The sequence below is a fragment of the Rousettus aegyptiacus genome, unplaced genomic scaffold (assembly GCF_014176215.1).
Source record: "Rousettus aegyptiacus isolate mRouAeg1 unplaced genomic scaffold, mRouAeg1.p scaffold_m13_p_13, whole genome shotgun sequence".
NCBI classification, from domain to species: Eukaryota; Metazoa; Chordata; class Mammalia; order Chiroptera; family Pteropodidae; genus Rousettus; species Rousettus aegyptiacus.
The window spans coordinates 61371829-61396601 of record NW_023416288.1 but is presented as its reverse complement, the minus strand read 5'-3'; the positions used below and the strand labels follow the sequence as shown (position 1 = coordinate 61396601).

Here is a 24773-nt window from a genome sequence, read left to right as displayed (position 1 = left end):
ACCTATTTTTGCTATTTTTACTATTTCTGCACCCCCCTCCCCCAAATGGATGGGTTCACAACTGCATGTACCACCAAGTTGGTTACCTTTGTAAGTTCTCAACTTTCACTGTGCACCAAAAACACTTAGGGAGGGTTTTTTTAAAATTCATCACGTCCAGGCCCCATTTGGATTTGGGTTCAATGCGTCTAGGATTGAGCAAGGCATTGGAGTTCTTTCTAAAGCTCTCCAGTTGCTTATAACGCGCGGCTGGGATCAGGAACCACATCTACGTCTCCACATGGCCAGAAATACACACGCCGGTAAAGTCTGTTCAATTTCTGACTTAAACAGCGCAGGCCAGTTCCCCAGGCTGGAGGGACGAGGCTCGCCTAAATGCTGTGACCACAAACTCAAAGTGCGGTGGGCTTTACAGCCACGTCCGAATACTGCTCACCTAGGATCAACTCCCACGAACCCCACCAGAAGCGGCCCTGACCCAGCACACGATCTGGATCTGTCTGGGGCACACGCCCCCTCGCCCCTTCCTCGGCGGCGCGCCGCGGGAGCCCGGACCTCGGGACGCGTGCGTCACCGAGCCCCAGCCCCCTCCCGCCCACGGCACGTGACTCGACACGCGCCAGCTGCACGCGGGCTCCATCAAAACAAAAACAGAGGAGGCGGGGCGGCCGGGTGGCGGCGGGGGGTGGCGGGGCGCGGGGGCAGCGGGGCCCGGGCGCGCCCCCGCCACCACTGCCCAGCACCGGGGCCGCGCCTCCGCCGCCCGGGCTCCGCAGGCCGCGCGCTCGGCAGGCCGGGGGCGGGAGGGCAGAGGGCGCCACCCTGTTTACAGCCCTCGCTCCTTGCCGGCTACCCCGCCCGGAAACGGTCTCCCAGGAGAAGGTCCTGGAGTGCGCACCCACCCGCCGCAGCCCGGACGCTGCTCGGAATAAAACCGGCGCCACGGCTCTGGGGTCGGGGCCGCGCGAGTCGCCGCTCCTCCTCGGCCCACCGCCCACGCGGCTTCGTGTCAGCCCCCGCCACGACTCTGCTACGCACTTCGCCCTCTTCGCTCAGCGCCGGCGCTTCCGCAGACCACCCTCACGTGGCCCCTGCCTCCCGGCCACGGCGATCTCCCGCGACAAGGGCTGCGGACCCTCGCGCACTTAGGGACCTGCGCCTGCTCCCACCTGGTGGGACTTCATCCCTCTCGGGCCACCCAGCCCACCCCTTCCGCCCCGGGGTGGGGGTGGGGACGCTGCTACAAGCTGTCAGAAGCTTAGCTTTCCACCCTCACGCTTAAACATCCCCACTCACCCTTCCGCGTAGCTTCGAACTGAATCAGATATTCAAACGGGTGAGGGGACGTCTTGAATTTTCTTCATAATTCGCCAAAAAACAAATAAGACGCAGCTCTGCTCATCCACTTGCCTTAAGACTCCCTCCCGCCACGTGTCCCACCCAAAGCAACTTACAAATAGAAATGCCCACCATATAACTGCTATGCCACCTGCTCTCTGGACACATGCAGACCCACCCAACCCGCCTTCGGGAGCCCGCACCTGGGTGGAGTGGGCGAGATGCCGTCTGGCACCTTAAAGTAAGGAGTGCGAGGGGCCAGGCACCCCTTCCTCTGCCCGGAGCGCTGTCCTCCCAGCCCCCAGCTCCTGGGCAAACCAAGGCATCCTACGTCCCTCCCGGCGAAAGGAAGGAGGTAGCCAGAGGCCCGAGTGGCCAGGGGTGTTTTTCCCTTTGAGAACCCAGGCTCCGCGCCCTCCGCAAGCAACCCCCGCCCTTCCCGCCACCTTATTTCTGGTCGACAGCAAAGGTAGGGTAGGTGGGAGAAACGAGCGAGTGCTGTCTAGGTTAGGGATGTTGGTCTCCGCGGAGTGAAGAGGTGGGATCTCGAAATGGAAACAGTCTCCCCCCTCCCTCCCCTCCTCCTCCTCCTCCTCTTCTGTTTACCTCAAGTTTGAATTTTATCTGCGCAACATTAGCTGGAATGCGGACATTGAAAAAAAACACACTCTCAACCCGGCAGCAGCTCCGGAGGAGCCATGTGGCATCTCGCCACCTCGAAGGGGGGAAAAGTGCTCTCAGCAACACAAACATGGCGAAAGCGCCCCGGCATTCCCGGGGAACGCCACGACCCCTACCTTCCCTCGCCCGGTGGCCGAACATCCCGGCCGTGACCTGCGGCCCCCTCCCAGGGGCAGGCGACGGGCCCCGGGGAGTCCGAGGGTGGGACCGCGGTGCGTGCAAAAGAGGAAATAACAGAGTCCACAGTGGAAATGTTTCTGCTGGACCATCGGACTCATCTGCTTCGCCGACAGCGAGGGGGACACCTCGTTTCCTCGCCCCCCGCCCCCTACTCCAGAGGTCTAAACGGAGAACAAAATCCCCATCCCAAAGTCCTGCCGGTAGGGCCGGCTTTCCCCACCCTCCAGAACTTACCTGGCAGCTGAAACACGCGGCTGCTTAAATCCCTTTCTCTCGCCTTCCTCCGGAGCGAGACGCAAGGGGGAAAATGATGCGCATGTATATTTGTAGAGCGTATTCTCTTAGAATTTCCCTTTGATAATCGCGGGCAGCGATGGAGGCTCCGGAGACAGGTGCAGTGGTGGCCGAGGTTGCCGGCTAAAAGTTGTTCTCTCCGCGCTTGGCGGCGGGGTCTCCCAACCGGGGCTGAGGACCCGGTCTCCCTGCACCGCCCCCCCACTCCGCGTCACCCCCTTCTCCTCGCCGGCTGCTGCTGCGTGCGGCTGGGCTGCAGGGGAGGTGGCGTAGTTTCTCTTCCTCCCACCTCTTCTCACTCACTTGTTTTCGTAACCGTGGGCTCCCCTAATGCTTTCCTCTCCACAATGTTGTTTCATTATATCATGTCCATCATGTGACACCGGAGAGGCCTCTCTATGGAAACTTAAAGGGGCTCCCACGTGACTGCAGCAGCAGCAGCAACAACAGCAGCAGGACTGGCGGCGGCGGCCGCAGCGCTCGCACCACCACCCACCGAGAGCCCCTCGCGGCATCCCGGAGGGGCTCCTGGCGCTGCCGAAGCCCAGACGAGGGAGCCACAGCATCCGGGAGCTGCGGCGTCCGTGCGTGCGTGTAGCCCTTGCTCATTACATAGGAAACCGCACAGAAGGAGCGTCCTTAAATCCTTTCCTACAGTCCCAAAACCCACGCTCTGTTAAAATGACATTTCGGGGCTCCTACTTTATTTTCCCCAAGAGCAATGAGTTCTCTATCAGGTCCGATTAAATGTTACCAAGTCAAAAAGAAAAACCGGATTTGTCCCTCTGTGAGTTCAGCCGGCTCTTGGTAGAAGAGAAATGACAAAACAATAATAACAGAAATAGAATCAGGCATTTGATGCATAATTACCATTGCCACCAGCTTTAAAGCTTTCTGGAATTACATTCCTCCGGTAACTGTGGATGATGCTTGCGGGAGGCAGAACGCGATGCAGTTTTTCTCTTCCGCAGCTATATTAGGGCTTTGTTGCTGACAACAGTGAAACTTGTTTGTGTCAGGAAGTGAGGTACGAAGATATGACCTGGAAGGTACAGACAAAACCAAAGTGGCACTTTTTGCATTACTTTCTGACCGCATTCCCTCAAATGGCGAGAAGTAGCCAGTCTGCTGTAGAATGCATTGAGTGTGGTTGGTGGGAAAGAAAAGAATCAGAAAACCACATTTTCCCCTTAATCATACTTTACATGCTAGACACTAGAAAGTATAGAAATATGCGTATATATATATGCAGAGAGAAAAGCATATACATTTTTTATGGTATTTTGAACAGATAATTTTTGCCATCATTCCTAGAACTTAACTGAAGTATCTAACAAACACTTTGGAAGACGTATTCAAGCCAGTGATCAGTGGACACTGTAACATCAGAGTGCCTTCGGCATTGAATCGCAGCCCCTTTATGGGCAGATGACTTAAATCCCAAATCTCTACCTTAAAGTGTGTGTGGACCATGGAGATTGTATCCTGTACATCTAAGCTAAACGGCTATTTTTGTTTTAGTTCATGCTTTTCCATTGATAAGGAAAACTCTCGGTTTGGATTGGAGGAATTATGAAAAACTTCGCAGGCAACTAACTGAAGGGGTGGAAGATCATCCTTTCTTTTGGCTTTGCCTTGACTTGTATCTCTTTCCACCTCATCAGTTTACCTCATCAGCCATGATGAATGAGCTCCACTACATCCCTTCTAATTCCATATGTCCCCCAATTCTTACCTTCCTACCTAATGCGAAATTCCTCCACCCTTCTCCCCTTTTCTACCCTTGCCTCCCAATTCAGCCTCCGAGGCTGCCTGGACACTTAGCTCAGGCCTCCCCAAATACTCCCTCCCAGTCTTTTTTCCCCTGAAGCTCCCCCGCCCTTCCCAGCTTGATCTCCCTTCTCGCAACTCTACCCCCTTACCTCTCATTGACCTCCTTTATTCTCCTTCACGGCCTGGCCCTTGACTTCTCGGTCTCTTCTTCCCCTTCTTTACCTGCAATGTCCTGCCCCAACTGGGGTCTCCTTCACACCCTCCTCTCTGGTCCCATCCCTTCTGACGCCAAACCCCAGCAGCATTCCTCAATGGCTCGGCCTGGTCGGCTTTAGCCTTATTTTGTGCCCATGCCCCTAGGCTGGGAAAGGACTGTGTGGTGCAAAGTGGGGGCAGGAATCCCCACCCCCCCGCCCTCGGCGGTGGCCCCCGCCTCGTCCCCCTTTCCCCCTCCCGAGCCCGGGTTGCGGCGCTTCCTGGGCGGATGGTTGGGACTCGCTGCAGCAGCTGCGGTTCTGCTGTGTCATGCAAGGAGGCGGCGGCGGCGGCCAGAGCTGGAGGGGGAGGAGGGGAGGAACCTGATCTCTCCGGTAGCGAAGGGCTGGAGGCAAACACCGAGCTCTCCTAGAGCCGCCCGGGAGCAGGGAGGGCTCCGCTACCCCGGGGGGCCCTCCCCGCGGGGCAGATGGTAAGTGGGGCGGCGCAGGTGGTCGCCTTGGGAAGGGAGCGCGCAGGGGGGTTAGGTGGGGAGGTGGGGAGAACCAGGAGTCACTCCGGCCAAACCGAGGGAGCTCAGTGTCCAGCTGAAAGGGACCCAGGCCGTAATAAGGATGACCCGCCAAACGCAGCAATAACGCCCCACAGTTGGCTCAGGCTACACAGAGGAGTTGGGCGTCCCGAACCCAGGACAGAGCTAGAGGCAATGATTCAGGGTCTGAGACCCATCATCCCATCAGCCCTGGCGCTTTAGGGTACTGCCGGGCAGCAAAAGTCGACATACACCATAGCCCTAAAGCCTGTCTGCGCTTTACTGGGTTGTCTTGTTTAAAACTAGAGAAGGGTATGGAAACCTGCCCAACCTCACTTTAGCCACGAAAATAATGCTCTTGGCCAGTGGCCTCAGACAAACAGCCACTGGTGCAATTAAACAATCAATAGGAAAAATAGCTTCATTCCCCTCACCACCTTCCTTCCCCAGGCTCCTTCAGCCAGGTTGATTTATTCTGTTTAAAGGAGAAAGAAAACTATGTGTTTGTTGACATGTTCCCTTCCACCTTACCCCTCTGTCGGCCTCAACCCTGCACAAACTGCCCACCCCACTGTTTACCCCACTTTCAGACCGTGACTCATGTTGGGTAAGGAGACTGCCTTAAACTCTGAAGGATTTCACCTCCTCTACCCTTTACCACTGAGGGAATCGGAAACACACCTGACAGCAGTGGATGTAGGGACAGGCTGGGCACATGAGAACATTACTTTTTTTTTTTTTTTTTTTTATCTGAGTGCAATTCTCGGGGGAACCTTTTTATTACTATTATTCCTTTCCATTTCACTCCTAGAAATTTCAAAGCACTTTCTGAAACACTTTTTTTTTTTTTTAATGTCAGTCATAGGTTTAGAAGGAAAGGATTGGTGGGATTAGCTGAAAGGCTAATGACTGTCTCAAAAGCACATGCTGTTGCTAGGGAACTCAGGCTCATCCTGCTCTCTAATCACTAGCATGTTACGTGGAAATCAAACTTCTCAGGGTGTTATTAAAATGAATGGCATTTGGTTAAAAGTGTTCTTGCTTGTGTTGTAGCATCCTGGATTATCATCGATTGCCTCACACCCACATATCTTGTTTTCCTAATTTGATTTCTGTATTTGCGTCACTGCCAGGGACACACAGACTAGACCAGTCAGGTTCACTTCCTGTTTCTCAGAACTGGTTTATATTTGGTCTCGTAGCACTAGCTGGTAAAACATTATCAAGCTGATCCTCTTGGAAAGAAGTCTCTGCTTTCCGTGAAAACAAATTAGCCCAGTTAAATTCTAATTCCCATGGAAAAGTCATCATTTGAGGAATAAAGCAGACTGCCAGTTACCATTTGAGAAAACCATTCTTGAACTGTAAAGCCTAGAAAAACCCATCGTCTTTATTTTCTTATATCCAGAATCTTCATTCCTCAGCATTAGAACTAAAACAAACTCAAGTAGAGAGTAGATTTAAGGATATTTCTAAAATGAAGCTCAAAAGACACACACTGAAGCTGGAGAAATCATTTAGACCAAATAAGGCATAGAATTGAATGGAATCCAGGCCCCAGGAGCACAAATAAGCTTGGGTTAGCATTGGGGCACTCAGAGAACAGAGTGTGATTGCAAGGCTACACTACAAATAGGAGCCCATCACTTTGTGTACTAATTGTCTCTTCTACCAGTCCCCTAAGTCCCTTGCTTTTTTTTTTCTTCAGTTCCTTTCTCTTTATAAGGAGGATATCACAAAGGCAATATCATAAAGATAAGCACTATGTAAACAGTTTGGTGGGTTCTGACGTGATTTGTTTAAATGGAAAATAATAGGGTGCATATGGCGTTGAGGAAAGATCAGCTGACTGAAAGTTAGGAAATTTGCTCCTGTTTCTACAGACTGGATGACCTTGGACGAGCCATGACAGGTCTTCTCCTGTCAGTTTCCTCATGTAAGCTTAACAAACGTGCTGGACTAAAATATGTCTAGGGTTCCTTCCATCTACAAAGTTCTGTGATTATATTGAATTCACTACATAAAAATGTCAATTTTAGCTGGATTTTGCAATGTTAAATTTTGACATTGAAACTTTAATAACTATCCACAGAGACCTTGGAAGAAATCATAATGGAAAATGATTTGCTGTTGATACATCATTTTTTAGTATCAGTTGCCAGGCAATCAAATAAAATTGACCTTACTCTCAATGTTCTTACTCTCTGCTTGCATGGTGGTGCTGCGGAAGCAACCGGATAAGAGGTAGGAAGGACATAAAAATGTATAGAAAGGGCTTTCAGTTATTTTAGATTTAGTTAACCCGAACAACTTTGATGAGCAAAACAATGGGCTTATGAGGAAGGGCTACACATGAGAATCTAATAATCAACTGAATCATCATGGAGTTAGTAATCTATTTGCCTGTATTCTACTTAGTGATAGGCAAAAACATACCTAGCACAAATTTTAGAAATTTTCAGATTCAAGATATTAAGAAGTAGCATGAAGAAATGTGAGATTTGTGCCAGAGAGAAAAGACTTGACTTTGAAACCCAACTCTGCTCCTTTATTTATTCATTACTGAGTGTCCGGTCTTTGACAGGTACTGTGCTAGGCACTGGGAATACAGAGATGAATAAGACAGTCTGCTCTGAAGGACCTTATAGTATAATGAGGAGGCAGATGAATACACAGCTGATCACACAATAGTGAGTTGATATCAATGAAGGAGCTCATTAGAGGGGTACCTAACCCTGACTGGGCATAGGCAAGATCCCTAACCATAGAAGGTGAATTTGGAGAGGAGTTCTGAAGGATGAGGACGAGTTGGCAAGTTAAAGAGAGATGTATCCCAGGCAAAGAAAGTACTATGTGTAAAGTCTTGGAGGTAAAACGGTGTACCCAGAGACGGTGCCCAGCCAAGTAGTAGATTATCAGTTACGTGAATGCCTGGCAGAAGTTCTGAAGGGTACACCCAGAAATATCAGCAAGGCCTTGTATCGTGAAAGGCCTTCTATGTCTTCCTGGGAAGTCTTAATTTATCCTAAGGCTGATGGAGAACCACTGATGAATTTTAAGGAGCGTGTCCATTTTAGAGCGATGACTCCAGTTTGGAGAATTTATTAGTGTGAGTGACACTATAAGCAGGGCGACTAGTTCGGAGGTTAGCGTTACAGGCAAGAAATGATGGGCATCTAAACCAAGGCAGCAAGAATGAAAAAGGAGAGAGAAGAATTCAAGAAATAGTCAAGATATAGAACCAACTGAATATTAATGCTGATTGTATCTGCAGGATTGAGGAATAAGAGGGGATTCACACTTAGGTAAATGGAGTACCCTTGGCCAAGATGGGGACTTTAGGAGGAAGCATGAGTTGAAGAGGGAAAGTAATTCATTTGAAACATGTTGAGTTTGATGTGTCTGTGGGACATCAAAGTGAAGCCTTCTACACAGAGGAGTCTAGAACTCAGGAGAGACATCTCCTCTGGAATCATCAGCATAAGTGAACATTTATGCAGGCAGTAGGTGAAATCCCCACCAAGTGAAAAAGTAAAGTGTACGAAGAGGAGGGGACCTACTCAGGAACCTTATAGAAATGCCAACGTGTGAAAGGCAAGGAAACAAACAGAGAGAGGAAGAACGTCCAGAGAGGCAGCAGGATCCGGAACAAGTAGTTTCAGAGAAGCCAAGGGAGAACTGGTCAACAGTACTAAATGCTAGAGAAAGTACTTGGACTTAGCAACAAGAAGGTCAGTGTTGTATTTGGCAGGAAGGGGTTGATTGGGATGATGTGGACAGTAACCCGATTGAGGAGTGGATAGGAGTAGAGGAGGTAGGTAGAGGAAGTTCTTTTGGATAAGGACTAAAGGGCAAGAGGGGAAGGGGAAAAAGGGTACTGGGAAGAGAGTAAAATCATGATCTGTTGAGGCTGAAAAGGGAAAAAAGGAAATAATGCAGTAATAAAAAGTTCTTGATTCTTTCGGCCTTTTCCTTCTAATTAAATGGCATCACCATCCACCAATTGCTCAAGCCAAAATCACGTACACGTTCATGATTCTTCTCTTGTCCTCCATTCTCACAACCAGTCCATGGGGAATTCAGGTCAACCCTATGTCCAAAACATTTTCACAGTGTCACTTTCTGTCTCCACCGCGACCATCCCAATATGAGCACCATCTCCTGGGCTCCTGTAACAGCTTCCAAATTGGTTTTCTTGCTTCCGCTCTCCCTCCTGTTCTCCGCAGCACAGCCAGAGTGACATGAATCATGAAACAAAAATCAGATCAGATCGCTTCCCTTCTTAGAACCCTCCCATGTCTTCTGATTGCACCCGGACTAAAGTGCAGACACTTTGCTGGCCCACAAAGCCCTAAGCAGAATCCCAGGCCACCTCTTCCATCTTGTCTCCCACCACTCTCCCCCGACTCCAATCAGACTGGCCTTTTTTCTATTCCTCAAACGCATTGGATTTGCTCTCGTTTTAAAAAGACTTACTTGAGGTATTTCCTTTTCCTGCCTTTGGTCATTCCAATCTCTGCTTAAATGTCAACTCCTCAAAGAGGCCCTTTCCGACCACCTTTATTAACATATCCTTCCCTGTCCACTTCCCACCCATCCTATGTATGTTAAAGTAGTAAAACTTTATCACTATTTGTTTTTATTGCTTATGATTTTGAGAACCCCTCTAAAGTTTAAACCTGAAGATTCCTGGCACATAGTAGGCACTTAAAAATATTCACTGGACATTTATAGAGGGAAAATGAGAGAAGCAATAGATGATTAGAAATTAAGAGGCATCAAGGATCAGAGCCTGGTGTGGTTGAGGAATGGCCAGTGATGGTGGATGATGACTAGGCTTTTATGATTCCCGAAGTGGAAGACGTAGTAGCTGTGTGACACTGAACATTCACATTCTCTGAGGTTCACTTTGTGATTAATAATGCTCATGCCTCACAGGGCTGTTAGGAAAATTAAATGAAATAGTACAGTTATAGATATAAGGCAGTCTTGCCGAGGACTTATCAGAAAGTCAGGATTTCTACAAATCAGTTCATAACCTCTGTACATAATCTCTTCATGTGGGCTCCCCTGTAATGGGGTTAACATTTGACGATTACATATTATTAGGAAAAAAACAACTAAATTGTGACTTTTAAAAAATAGAACCTGGATATTAGATTCTTTAAGAAGAAATCAAAGCACTCCTACAAATCAGTAAGAAAAACATCAAAAACTCTGGAATATTGAGCAAAGGGTATGACAAATAGATTGTAGTTAAGGAAATACAATGGATTTTTAGACTATGTAAAAATGCTCACCCTCTCTCATAACAAGAGATATGCAGATTACAACTGCAATGAGTTGTATGTTTTACATATCAGGTCAACACAAATCAAAAAGTTTAGTGGCATACTTTGTTTGCCAGGCTGGGAAGAAGGCAAACATTGTCAGTAGGAGTGAAAGTTGGTACAACCTCTGCGAAGGACAACCTGACCGTATTTATCAAATTTTTAGATGTACAAAGCCTTTCACTCAGCAATTCCAGTTTTATACATTTATTCAATGTACGATTCTTCTAGGATGATTCTACTAGGTTCTTCACTGAAGTATTATTTATGCTAAAGACTGAAAACAACCTGCGTGTCCATCGATAGAGAAGGGGTTAAATAAATCATGGTGCAATTATAGAAGTGAAAGGCAGGCAGCTGTTGAAAAATCGTGTCAGTTTTGGATGTACTGATGTGAAAAGATCTTCAGGATACATTGCTAGATAAAAAAATAAGATGAAGAACAATGTGTATTTTGCTAGCATTATGTTTCCTTTTAAAGACTATTTACTTTTTTTTTTTTTTTTGGCCTGAAAAACATTATCTGTGAGAAGATAAATTAGAGCAGGCAAGTGCAGATGTGGAGAGACCAGTTGGGAAGATATTTCAGTGATTCACGTCAGAAACGATTGTTTGCTGGACTAGGGTGGTGGCATGCACAGGAAGAGAAATGATCAGAGTCAAGAGTTATTTCAAAAAACTTGACAATTGAATGAAAACAGTAGGTTATGGAGAGGGAGGTGGTGTCATGGTTGACTTGAGAGTGCTTCCAAGATCAGATGCAAGAGTACAGATGTCAATCACCAAGATGGGGAAACCTGGGATGGTAACAGAATTCTGGGGAAGATTAAAAACGAAGCGGCAAAGTCTACTGCAGACTTGTGATCTGGGGGATCTGAAGTCAGAAGAACTGCTGGAACTGGACTTATAAATTTGGAAGAAATTGCTTAAGAAGGGTAGATAGAATCAAAGGAAAAGCAGGCTCAGGGCTAAACTCTGATCATTTAGTGATTGGATAAAAAAAAGAAAAAAGCTGGCAATGGAGACCGAGAATCAGAAAACAGAAAAATAAAACCAAGAGATTATGGGGTTAAAGAAACCAAGAGAAAAATATGTTAAAGAGGATCAGTTCATGTTAAATGTCGCCAAAAGGTTCTGGGAGGTCATTGTAACTTGTTTCTCTCATAAATGCTAAGTTCCTTGAGAGTTGGGAATTTTATTTTCGTGTCCTCAGGGATTGCCCTGTACTACACATATGGTAAATGGTCACTAAACTTTTGTTAAATTGAAGAGAGAGACAAAGACACAAAAAGAGAGATAGATGGGCAGAAATACAAAAGACGATGTATCTTTTCCTCTTAAAAAATAAATAAATAAGGCAGATTCCCTTGAACTTTACTGCAAATCAAATTTGATCTTAGGAAAAATAAAGACGTTCTGCTCCCTCAATTTTTCTCTTGAGCTAACACGTTGATGGAGCGCTCACGGCACCATGTTGTTGAGATGTTAAGTGCCTTCCGAAAACATTTTGATAATAGTCACCTGTGTCTGGTCATTCTGAGTCATTTTTGTCTTTATTTAGGTCCTGGGTGATGACAAAAAGAGCAGTTTGCGTTTCCTCGTCTATCTGACTCTGTCCTACCACAGTGAATCAGTTGGGGGAGTCTGGGGAACCGAGTTCAGTGCCACCACAGTTCTGTAATGCTCTGCAACCACCCATAAGGATCCCCAGCCCTAGTTTCCTGTCAAAAAGCGTGATGACTTTTGGCAGGAAGAGATGTATCACCTCTTAGAAAAAACACCCGTTCCTCAGTCTGTTATCCTTTCTGCAGTAAGGCGCTAATGCTATTAGGAGAGAATACAGAGACTACCAAAGGAGAAAAGGTTTTGACTTTGTCCTGAGAATATGGAAACCGACATAGCAAAAGAGATGTCATGACCTTTTGGTACAGTGTCCTTGAATCAGAAACTAAAATAATAGATGTGGTTTAAACAATACTTAAAATGTTACCACATCCTGTATTATTTAGTTAGGCCGGGGGTTAGCAAAATTTTTCTGTGAAGGGCCAAATGAAGAATAGTTTAGACTTTGTGGGCTATAGTCTCTGTTCTAGCTACTCAACTCTGCCATTTCAGCGTGAAAGCAGTTATAGACAATAAGTAAATGAGTAAGCATGGCTGTGTTCTAATTAAACTTTATTTGTGGATACTGAGATGTGCATTTCATATAATTTTTACAAGTCATGAAATGTTATTCTTCTTTTGATCTTTTCAGCTACTTAAAAATGCGAAAACCATTCTTAGCCCATCGGCCATACAAAAAGAGGGGGTGGGCTGGCCTTGGCCAGTGGACGATAGTTTGGCAACCTCTGATTCAGACAGACATGAAGATCATGTCATGAAAAAGAGTTTTAGATTTGGACTTCTGAGGAAAATAATCTGTTCGTATATACCCCTTTATTTTAACTTCTCAAATTTATTTGAACATATAAACACATTTCCCTACATCTGACATATTTGGAAATAAAGCATGTCTCTTCAGGTCAGTGTTCATTGAACACTTTGCCCCTTCTCTTCGTTGTAATGAATGAATGTGTGTGAATGTAGTGTTCTTATAGAGCGAACTGAAGAATTCTGACTACCTGACTTTACAAATACTCAAACCAAGAGAGGACGTAATAGTTCTAATCACATTTCATAATTGCATTAATTCATTAAGCACTTATTAATGATCGACTTCTTTTATAGTGTAGTATTGAGTTATGGAATTAGAGGTAAAAGAGGATAGATAGATAGATAGATAGATAGATAGATAGATAGATAGATAGATAATAGATAGATAGACACACACACACATACACACATGCAAAAAATCCAGTGGCTGATCGGTGTCAGTGAGAATTGTTTGGATGTATCACAGTATAAATGTAGTCATTTAAGCAACAGATAGTTAATTAGACAAAACTAAGTTTAAATCTGAGCTCTTTTATGTCCCAGATGTATGACCTTGGGCTGATTATATAAACCATATAAAGTTCAGTTACACTTTTTAGAATGGGGATAATAATACCCACCTCTTGAGGAAGTTGTGGGAATTAATACAGTGTATGTAAATCAGCTAGCATGGTTCCTGGTATGTGGTAAGCAATCGGCAAACGGGAGCTGTTGTTGTGCACCAATATGAGGGTCTACAATTTGTTCAAAAGAAGCATACAATCAAAGGAGAAGCAGAGTGACTTTGTGAGTCAAGAACTTATGAGCACAAATGGAAATCCACAAACCTGAGGGTTGATGCCTGGTTGAAAAGACTTGGGTGAAAATAAAAGCAGAAGTAACATTGTCACAGGAACACACATCAGGTAGCTGGCCAGCTGTCTTGCCTTTGCTTCCCTAGCAACCAGCATCTGGGTTGTCTAAGGAGCTCCACCTGTAGGTCTAGCCCTCCAGCCTCCTCGACACTAACTGCCAGTTCTGACTGAGGAGAAAGTGTACCACCAGTACCAACCCCGGCATCTTGCTTCCTTCCAGTCAGGTCAGCTGTGAGCCTTGGACACCTGTAGCTGCCTCCTGTGATGCCTCCCATTCCTACGTTTGTCCAATTTGGGGCTTCCACCTTGACCTCCACACTTCAGTCTCTGGTCATTTTGCTTGTATACCAGTCTCGGTGTAGGTTTGGGACTCTGTCATGAATCCTGGCCTACTTCACCATGACACTGACATTTTGTTTAACTTATTGCTAACTGGTCCTCCTCCCCAGAGGACTGTATTCTTCTGCCTATACCCCTACTGTGATCCCCTTAAACTATGGTATATATTTGTCTTACTCTTCATACTGGATTGCTTAGTAGTAATAGCTTCATGAACTTTTCCTTGGTGTGAGACACCAGGTCTTGCACAGCCCACTGCCCTAATCCAAGACAGCTTTTGTGTTCACAGCTCATACCCTGAGAGTACTCCCCACCCCAGTCCAGGCTCGTGCTGTCAGCCCAGTGGATGTGTATTGTCAACTAGTTCTAGCATGCCTTGCAATCCTGTTATGACAATATCAATAATGTTTTTTCTGACACAAATTACAAAATTATTGGCACAAGGGCATGATTTAGGGGTAATGGAGAACTCTAACATCTACTGGCAAATTCATTCTGCTGAAAAGTAAGCATCAAATAAAGTTAGCATAACTAAAATTTAAACTAATTGCTTATTGAAGAGGTCCTATTCTATGCTTAATTCTAACTAGCTAAGAAGAATGTGTTGGTGAAGTAGAAGTGACAGACAACTTAAAATTAGTGACCACCGCATCCTCGAATTTGTAATAGCCAGAGATGGCAATTCTGGACTTGCTAACCTGGCACAAGGAAGACTTGGATAAGTTAAGACAAAATATGGACATAATCTGTCTGTCCAGAAACAAGGAAAGAAAGCTCAAGAGGAGTACAATGACTTGAAATTTAAATTCCTATAAAACCAATGCTTTCCATAAAGCAAAGGGAACATCCAGTAAAGGTCAATATGGCTGCTCAAAAAGTGTTCCGATAAGTTCATATTTTTAAAGGACCTGTACAAAAGGTAGGAGTTAAGGTATATAACAAGGCTTTGTCAAAAGAAGGGCTCGGACCTGTGAAAATAATGCCAGATGGCTAATATCCAGAGACAGCTAGGGTCTGGGGTAAGCATTGAAAACCATTAATGAGTTTTTGTTTGTTTTTGCTTATGGGTATAGTAAGAATAATTATGAAGACAGGGAGTTCTATTGAATGGGGCAGACTCATCTAATATTAGTTGTTAATTGAAAAACAGAACCATTCAACTGTAATAATTATAAGACACAAGCTTTTTTCCCTCGCATTTTTCATAGTTCTAAAATCAGAAAGTATCTTCAATAGCCATGTTTAATAAATATATGGTAGTGGGGCTTTTTGGGGTGTGTGTGGAGGGCTCAAAAAACAGTAATTACATAGTGGTGCATCATACAATAAATTAGTCTTAGAACAGAGGAAATATGGAATTTTATTCACTTAGCTCTTCTAGTATCAATCGCACTCAGCGGATGAGGGGTCCGCTTTGTGTCCTGCAAGTAGCAGTGCCAACAGTGGCCACAAAAGGCAGGAAAGAGTGAGAAAGAAATTCAGAGGTCACATTCAGAGGTGTGATGCTCCATGGAGGGAACAGAGAAGGGTGGGTGAGCACTATCGAAGAAGAGTAGCAAATACGAGAGCCAGGATTGAATCAGGAGAGGAAAACTGTGGTCAAAAGCTTTGAGAAGGAATAAGAGAGAGGCCACTGCTGGCCCACAGAAGCCAAGTAAGTCACCATCACAGAAGGGAAGGGAAAGGTGTCTTAGTCAGTTTGAGATGCCATGACAAGTACTATAGGCTGGGTGACTTAAACAAAAAAGATTTATTTCTCACAGTTCTGGGGTCTAGGAAGTTTACCATCAAGGCACCAGCAGATTTGTTGTGGCGTCCGGTGAGAGCCTGCTTCTTGGTTTGCAGACAACCCCCTTGCCGTATCCACACGTGGAAAGAGGGATCATCTGTTTGGTGTCTCTTTTTATACGGGTACTAATGCCACTTGTCGGGGATCCACCCTCATGACCTAATTAATTCCCAAAGGCCCCACATCTAAGTATCATCACATTGGGGATTAGGGCTTCAATATATTATATGAATTGGGATGGGGTTGGGGGGCGGGAGACACAAACATTCAGTTAATAGCAGATGGAGAGAGGGGATGTGTGTTGAAAAGCCCAGGCACAGCCAAGATGCAGGAAGGGATAAAAGAAATGCTGTGGAGAAATTCTGGAACGATGTCTACGGTGGACTCTGATGGGTGATGGCTTACCTGGGGCAGGACGTTTTGAACTATGCCTGGTGTGTAGTATGTAGATGCTACTATGTCCTGCCTCTTCTAAGTCACTGCTGTGATTGACTTAAAGCTCCAGCACCCTACGGTCCAACTTAGTTAGCTCCAGTCAACCCATGGAGGGCTCCTCGGAGAATATGTTTGGATCAAGATACTGAGGTCATAAACCAGAAAGAGACATTGCAAAATGAAATAAGATCCTGAGTTTTTTAAAAAAAAAAGACAAGGAATGATCCAAATAAGTAACCAGAGAACAAAGTAGCCAAGGAACAGAAACTTGACCAGAATAAACTCAGAGGAGAATAGGAACTGTGGTCTATATCTACTGGGTCTGTGGAACCCATATGAAAGAAGAAATTCACAAAACCTAAAGATCAGTTGGCTATGGAAAAAATTATTCCAACCACATATGATTAGACTTTTAGAAACTGTGATGCACCCAGGTGGTCCCTATGCAGCTTGAATGGAAAGAGTTTAGTACCTTGGGAAGGGACTATGTCTTTTCATGACTTCACCTCTAGTTTCTTTCATGTTAATAGCGGTAAAAACAAATGAGTGTTCTAATCACAGGGAATTTGTCATTTTCTGTTAAAAACAATTATCTTGATATTCTTACCTCAGTTGTCTTCCCATGTGTCCCGTTTCCCAGCTGCTTTTTCCTTTGGGACATCCATGTAGTTCTGAGAAAGTAGACTCCTCTTTTATCTCAGATTAAGCCAATCGGTGAATCAGAACTGCAAACAAAATTAAAAGATAAATGAGAGATTCTGGAATATACATATATAACAAAGTGTAGTATCCTTAATATATACAGAGATCCTACAAACTTATAAGAAAAGAAAAGACATCTCAGAAGAAGAATGGGTAAAGGATGTGAAAAGGCAAAAAAAATTTGATTGGTTAATTTATTAATTGGTTAATTAATTAATGAAAAGGTCCATTCTTACCAATGATTTAAAAAATTCAAATTAAAATAAAACCAGTTGTCTTTGTGCCTAGCAAATTGTCAAGAACTTTAAAATGTTTTTGCGTGTATAAAGATACTGGGAATAAGCAGCCTTGTACAATATTGAGTGTATAAATTGGTTCAAGTATTTTGGAGAGCAATTTGGCATTGCGTATAAAAAACCTTAACATATGCAAACCATTCAACACAGTAATTTTATTTTTAAGGTTTTATCTTCAAATAAACCAGAGTCACTCACAAAATTTAATGTAGAATTATTTGTAATATTGAACACTCAGAGATAACTTAACTGTCCAAAGTGAAGTATGACATAAATTGTCATGTAATCCTATGATGAAATTTATGCATCCAGTAAAAAGTAGATTATGGAAAATGTCATGACATCAGAAAATGTTGGTCATTTATTATTAAATATATTTGCTCAGAAAACAGACTGGACAATTAAACAGAAAAATATTAATAGTGGTGATATCTTGGTAGTGGATTTCAATTGATTTTCTTCTTGATGAGTTTTATATATTCTAAAGCTGCTAAACATGTTATTTTCTTTTAGTCAGGATAAGAAAGAAATTTAAGATGAAAAGAAAGACCAAGGTGAATGATGAGAGAGTAAGAGAGAACCTCTCACTTTTAAATGAGGTTTAAACTTTTTGATCCATATGAACTACATCCTAGGATACAAAAAGAATTTCCAGATGTTATCATAGGCATGCTATGAGAAACCACTGAGAAGAAGTACCATTTGCCTAGAGTTAGACGAATATCCCAATTTCTAGAGAAGCAAAAGGCGGATTCCGGAACCAACACTGATAAGTTTAGTTTGCTTAGGAAAAGAAAGTTTGCATCAGCAGGAGCCAGCATGGGTTCGTTTAAGTCCTTCCAAATGGCGCTAATTTTCCTTGTCCCCCCATGTGTTTTACGTCATATAATCATCATTCCCAACCTCTGAGTATTATTATTATTCCCATTGCACAGAAGCTGGCCTCAGGCCAGAGATGTGGAGTGACTTGTCCAAGATCCTATAGTTAGTTTTGTTTGTTTGTTGTAAATAAGGTTATTAGGCTGGAAGATTAGAGTCTACTGGTCATTCCTGACATTGGACCGAGATTCTTATGGGATTGTTGTACACAATATAATTTAATATAGGACAGGATATTATACATATTTCTAGTAGATGAAACGATTATACCCAAAAGTTTGTTTTGAAAGAGCACTGTTTACCTGGAGATTTCCAGTAATAGTAATAATATTTATCACTTATTGAGTACTCATGTGCAAGGTTCTGTGCAGAAGCACTTTCTATCCATTATCTTGGTTAACCTTCCCCAACAGCCAGAGAAACAATCAGTGTTATTATCCCCATTTCATAGATGAGGAACCAAGGCTCAGAACGGTTAATGAATTTTCTCCCGATTAAACAGCTAGTAAGTAGAGGAGCTGGGATTCAGTGACAGAAAGTCTAATTCAGAGCCCATATGCCTAACCAGTATATTAAAGTGCATTCTTTTGGCCCTTTGTTCCTTTCTGCTCAACTTGTTTTTTCTTTTTTATTAAAATGACGATTTCTTAATCCTAAGTAACAACTTAAAAGGCATATTTCTACTAAAAATTCAAAGCTGAGAGCATGCAAGAAAAGGCAGGCAAGAAAACCAAAATTATTGAGCACTTCTAATGTATTAGGGACTGTACTGCCCTCCTTTAAGCCTCAGAACCACATTGCAATGTAAATATGATTACCCCTATTTTCACTGATAAGCGAGTTGAGACAGAGAGAGACCATGACACATCCAAGGTCACTGGGCTATATAACGAAACAGAATTTGAGTTTACATCTGTCTGACTCCTAAGCCATTACTCTTTTTATTATTGGCTAATAAAAATCAAAAGTAAAAATTTTGTATTCAGTGGGATAAAAGTGTAAAATGCTGCAATTGGCTTTCAAAAGTCAATTGTATAAATATAAGAATTTGGAGATCAACATTTCTGGTGCAAAACGTCTCAGGATTTGGAGTGACTGTGTAGTGCCAGGAGTCAGTCCTGTTACTGTCAGAACACTCACACAGTCTCAGAAGGCATTAAAAGTACCATGTCCTGGGAAAAGGAGAGAATACTCCTATTGTTTTGTGCACTGCTCATATCAGATGAGGAGAATTGCAATTAATGCTGAGTGCCACGTTTTAAAAGGGACAGACGAGGCTCTGGAACTCCAGAAGAGAACAGCCAGCTGGTTAGCAAAATATATACGTACATACAGGTAGGTATATGTTCATATACCTACATAAAGCTGGATTATTTCACAAAAGTTATACAAGTGAGAAACTGCGAGAGGTAGCTGAAAATCATCCTTAGTTTCTGGGTTGCAATGTGGAAGGAAATCTTATATTGCATGTGGCTCCCGAGGACAGTGAGCTGTGGTTAGAAGTGGACAGATTTTGGCCAATAAATGAAAAACCAAAACATTACTGTGCCTTGCATATCTTTCTAGGCACTGAAATACCAAGCGTCAGACATAGCAGACACTCAACAAACACACGTTGAACTGAACTGAATATTCAGTTGCTGTTCAAAATGCAATGTGGTTATCTTGTGGGGCAGCAAGCTCCTAAGAGATGTTTGAGCAAAAGCTAGGTGGCTACCTGTCGTACTAAAGACTTCCATTACATTAAAAAAAAAACAAAAATTCTGTCACTTTGTCTAACTCCACCTCCTTCCAAACCATTACCTGCTTTCCTCACAGCTAAACTTCAGAGAGGAGTCTTCACTCAATCCATGCCAACCTGACTTCTAACTAGAAATTTTGCTCTTTAGATCTACTTACCAGACCTAATCTTAATTACTCATCCTACCCCAGGAAGAACTGTTGATCATTTCCTCTTTAAAGCTTTCTCTTCCCTTTATTTGCAGACCTCACTCTGCCCATTTTGCATGCTACCTCTCAGATCGCCCCTGCCCAGTCTCCTCCCCTGGCTCCTCCTCTGACAGCTGCCTGAAGGCTTTTTTTTCAGGGTCTTGTCCTTGGCACTCATGTCGCTGTTTGCCCCCCACAGTTGTCTCATTGATTCTTAAGACTTAGCTACCATTGGGCACTGACTTCTGAACCTATATTTTCAATCCAAACTTGTCTTTCATTCACCACTGGATATCCTATAATCACTGCAAACTTAATGTGCTACTCATCATCCTCTCCACACTTGCTTTCCTTCCCCTTTTGAGTTTAGTTAATGTTATCACACTTCAACCTTGGCCTTTTTCTCCTACTCCCAAACCTTCCTTCATCTAATCTATAACTATGTCATCAGCGCTACTTCCAAATCTCCCTTGGAATTGTCACTACTCTTCAAGCCACTGTCGCTATGGTGATTCAGACCTTAATCCCGCCCTTAATCTATTTCACTGGCCTTCTAATTAGCTTTCCTGGCTGGAGTCGCCCCTTACTCCAGTTCAGCCTCCATCCTGCTACTAAAGTTTTATTATTTTTTTAATATGAATAATTAAATCTCTCCCCTATTTGAAAATCTCTTATAATTACTTATTATCTTCAGTACGAAATCCAAATTCCTTAGCTGTAAATCAAGGTTCTTCATGATATAGCTACAACCAAACCACCTTACCAGTCATTTTCTGGTCATGACATACTCCTCTCTTTTTACAAAACCTTTGAGCCTTTTCTCATCTTATTCCCTTAAGGATCTTCTTTCTCTTCTTGGTCAACTCATCTCCTTCAGCACCCAACACAAATTTCAGCACTCTAGGAAAAGGAACCCTCTTCGGCTTCCGACTCAGACATCAGGGCGAGGGAGATGGTATTTAAATCAATGCACTAGATGGGCATTTGTAGAGGAACAGGCCTAAGGGGGCTCCCAGTTTTCAGAAATCAGAAAAGATCCAGCAAAAGAGACTGAGGTGGAACAAACAGTGAGGTGGGAGGAAAGCCAGTGTGATGTGATGGAAGCCAAGGAAATACAACATTTCAGCAGAAGGGGAGCAATCACTGGTGCCAAGAAGCAGCTGAGAGGGAAGTGAGATGGGGGTTGACAATGACCATTGGATTTGACAACAGAGAGGTCATTGCAAGTGTCCTGGATTGTGTTTTCAGTGAAGTAATGGGGGACGAAAGGCTGATTGGATTGGCTTCGAAAGAGTTAGAAATGAGGAAGCTGATGTTCGTTGAATGGGCGAAGTACTGGATAAACAAACAAACAAAAAATAATGTCATGGAGAATATTCCATAATTGGTCCGGGACAAAAATAGATGAGTTATTTTGAACTCTTAGAGTCTCTGAAAAATTTCCAAACAGAAACCGGGATGTGATTGGGTGGTACAAAGCTTTCCTTAAGTGACAACAGAATTTAGAGTAGGATTACCAAGTCAGTAGGGTTCTTTAGGGAAGATTCCATATGAGTTCTCTATAATACAGAACTTCTCAGAGGCTTAAGGACAGAGCCATCCCTGCAGAGACAAAGGTGTAGGATTTCAGAGACTATTTCCAAACACCTCTTGCTAGTTGGAATGGAGGGTGTTGATAAGAAGCCTATAAAGCTGACTCTCATTATTTCGGACTCTGTGCAGCACCAAGTCTGAATGGTTGGGAAGAAGTGAAGAGAAAAAATTCTGACCCATCTAACACAGTACATTTGAAAATGCTATATTTGGCGGTATTTCTAGATATAATTTTTATACTGAAATAATAATGGAGATGGTCTAAGTGATTACCTATATTTGATGAATAGGTAGGCTGTTTATACCTGTTACTCCCTGGAGCATAATGTCATGAAATATGGAGAATACAGACCTTAGATAGAGTAGACGCAAGCTTTGATTTTGGGCTGCTTGCCTTCTGAGATTCTTTCTGAAGAATGTCAGACAGAATCTCAGAAGGCACTTTGGTACAGATCCCATACAGAATGTCTTTTTTCTTACATGACCAAGGATAAATAACATAGGGACCATACATTTCCCTTTATAGAACTATCTATGGTGATGTTTAGGGCCTGGAATGTGAAGTAGAACCAGCCATAGAGTATTTAAAGAATCCCCTGTCATACCATACCAGTTCCCTAAATACATGGGTGTTCCTATTTGTCTATCTGTGCCTTCACCTGTGCTGAGCCCTCTACCTGGTATGCTCAGAGCAAGGCCTAGATTGACCTCACAGATTGCAAGGACTTTGCCAACTTACAATCCTTTACTTTTTTTATTTTCTACTCCTACAGCACCCGATCTTCTTAGACAGTCTCCCATCTAGGTACGAACCAGGCCCGACCCTGCTGAACTTCCGAGATCAGGCTTGTTCAGGGGGGCATGGCTATAGACTGTCTTATACCTTATTTTTTTTTTTATCTTTTGCACCTAGAATAGTGTTTGTGCATTTTGAACCCACAATCAATGTTTGCTGACTGGATGCATGAATGCTGAAGAGTGTGAATGAATGAACGAGTGAATGAATACATGAAAAGATCAGAAAAATGTTACCCCTCAAATGGAAGTTAATACAAGTATAAAAGTGTCAGTGCTTTTATATATATACAGAATCTATGCGTGTGGTGGTACTTTCTAAATGCGATTGAGATGACAAGATCATGGCAGCATAGTGCATACAAAGAGGAGAGCAACACGCATAATCGACTCATAGCATGCGTGGCTCAAGATGCTGAGAACCATGCTGATTAACATCAGAGTTGGGGAGTAGGAATTGATTGCTTTCAATGTAGATCTGGGAGAGAGATTTGATCTGCTGAACACATGAACACTTTGGTCTTTGTTATTTCTTTCAAGCAAAGTATTTTGTGCTTTAAAACTTAAGGGTAAGATACGCCTTAATAAATATGTTTATCTACACGTATTGGTTTCTTTCATTGTTAAAAAGAAAAAAACAAACAGCTATTATGCCTCTAAAATGGAAGTTACATTGAACCAGTTATTTTATTCCCACATGCCTTGGTTTCTTTCATGCATAATTTGTAAAATGGTAATAGCCCTTACTAGTATTTACATTATAAAAGTGTTGTTACTGTAAATTAGATAGTATAAAATGGGTTATGATGTCTTCTTTGAAAGACAAGCAGTATACACAAATGAGGTATTATTATTTAGTTTTTCCTTTTCGATCTCGTTAAATGAGAATTAGATGAAAACTCTGCTTTAAGCACTATCCAGTGGGTAAATGATTATTGACTCAGAGTGAAATGAAAAAAAAAAAAACTTCAGCTGAAAACTCAGTTTGTTCAGCTCAGCTAGTCTGTGCACAGGCAAAAACTCTGCATTTATCTGTGATGTTTACCACTATTTTTGATCTCTGTGTGCTATAATCACAAACTGAAGACAGTTCAGCCTTTCAGTTCGGTCATCATGTGCATTTTAGAGTACATAGACATCCTGCAATGATTACAATTTAGAAATGATGTTTCAATTAATCAAGACATGCAGCTAGTTTCCTTATTGATTTAGGGCCTAAATGGACCATGTCAAGCCTTTTCTTCAACTGTTTCTTAGGCTCAGGATTGCTATCAAAGCAACTTTTCAAATTAGTTCCTACCGATGTCTCTGTGCTCCCCATTTGCCCCATCTAGGCCAGAGCTGTCCTATCTTCTTGGAATACAGGAGTTGTGAAAATCAGGTTTGGGGAATTGCATTCCTAGTACCAGCAAAGGATTTAGTACAAGATAGATGTTCAATGGATGAATAAATGAATGAATATAAACATTTGAAGTCTCACTGTAAGAATATAAAATAAATTTCCAATCAGAGGGTGCAATTAGGATTTTACCAAACAAAGATTTATCAAGTCCCACCAACATCAAAGGGATCTGAAGATTATCTAAAACTATTTAGAAGAATTTATCAATGTTAGCATTATAGCAGAGAGTAGACAATAGACATAGATTTCAAATCTGTCCCATATGGGCTTCTTTTCCAGAGTTTAATATCCAGACTCTCTGAGCCACGTTTTGGGGTCACCCAAGCATTCGATCCTCCTGACTTTCCATAAATGATTGGATTCATAACCCACTCCATACTCGAGAACATGGGGATTGGAATAAGGTAAGTGTTGTCTTCTCCATTTTTCCTCTATTATTTAGCTTTCAACCACGTAGTATACTTCTAGAGCAATAATTTTTAAATTCTCACTCTGGAGTCTTCATTGGGAGGTGTGATTCGATTGGCTTCCTTGGTCTCATGATGTTTGAATATCCTATGCATATGAAGAAATGTTGTGAGGTCTCTTGAGGAATTACGTCCTTTCAATTTTTCTTCTTTTGTTCTATGACTATTTAAATTCTTCATCATTGTTGTGTTGATTTTTTTTCCTAATGTGGCTCCACATAGAGAAAAATGAGTTTTGAGAAGTCAGAAAGACTTGCTGCCCGCTCTGGGACATATTTTGGGCCAGATGCACACTAAGAAAGCAGGACGTGAGCAGTGAGATCCAACTTTAAAACAGCTCTGTACGAGCCATGCTGCCCATAGGCAGCCCCTCCCTCCAGCTCTACAGCCAACCTTCTCTAGCCATTTACCTGCTTTAGTGTTTCATTTTAAAAACTTAGCATTGTTTATTCATCTTTTTATTTGTTTGTTCTTTATCTCTTCTACTAAAATGTAGGCTTCACGAGGGCAGGAATT

The 24773-nt window shown here is 43.1% G+C and overlaps 1 protein-coding gene and 1 long non-coding RNA gene across 12 annotated transcripts in view; one reads left to right on the top strand and one right to left on the bottom strand.

The window, feature by feature from the left end:
- LOC107512825 overlaps positions 1-4663 on the bottom strand; it is a 187055-nt gene extending 182392 nt beyond the window's left edge. For 6 of the 11 annotated variants that reach the window (XR_004954106.1, XR_001597397.2, XR_004954105.1 and 3 more), the window contains exon 1: positions 2434-3357. This is a non-coding gene — a long non-coding RNA (uncharacterized LOC107512825). The other 5 variants (XR_001597400.2, XR_001597401.2, XR_001597403.2 and 2 more) reach the window with 5 other exon arrangements.
- A 163-nt stretch (positions 4664-4826) lies between these two features.
- The window catches only part of MKLN1 (muskelin 1), a 275940-nt gene continuing 255993 nt past the window's right edge, over positions 4827-24773 (top strand). Inside the window, exons 1-2 of the mRNA XM_016148735.2 lie at positions 4827-4954; positions 24070-24194. The gene's annotated coding sequence lies outside the window, so the exon portion shown is untranslated. The remainder of the gene's footprint in view (positions 4955-24069; positions 24195-24773) is intronic.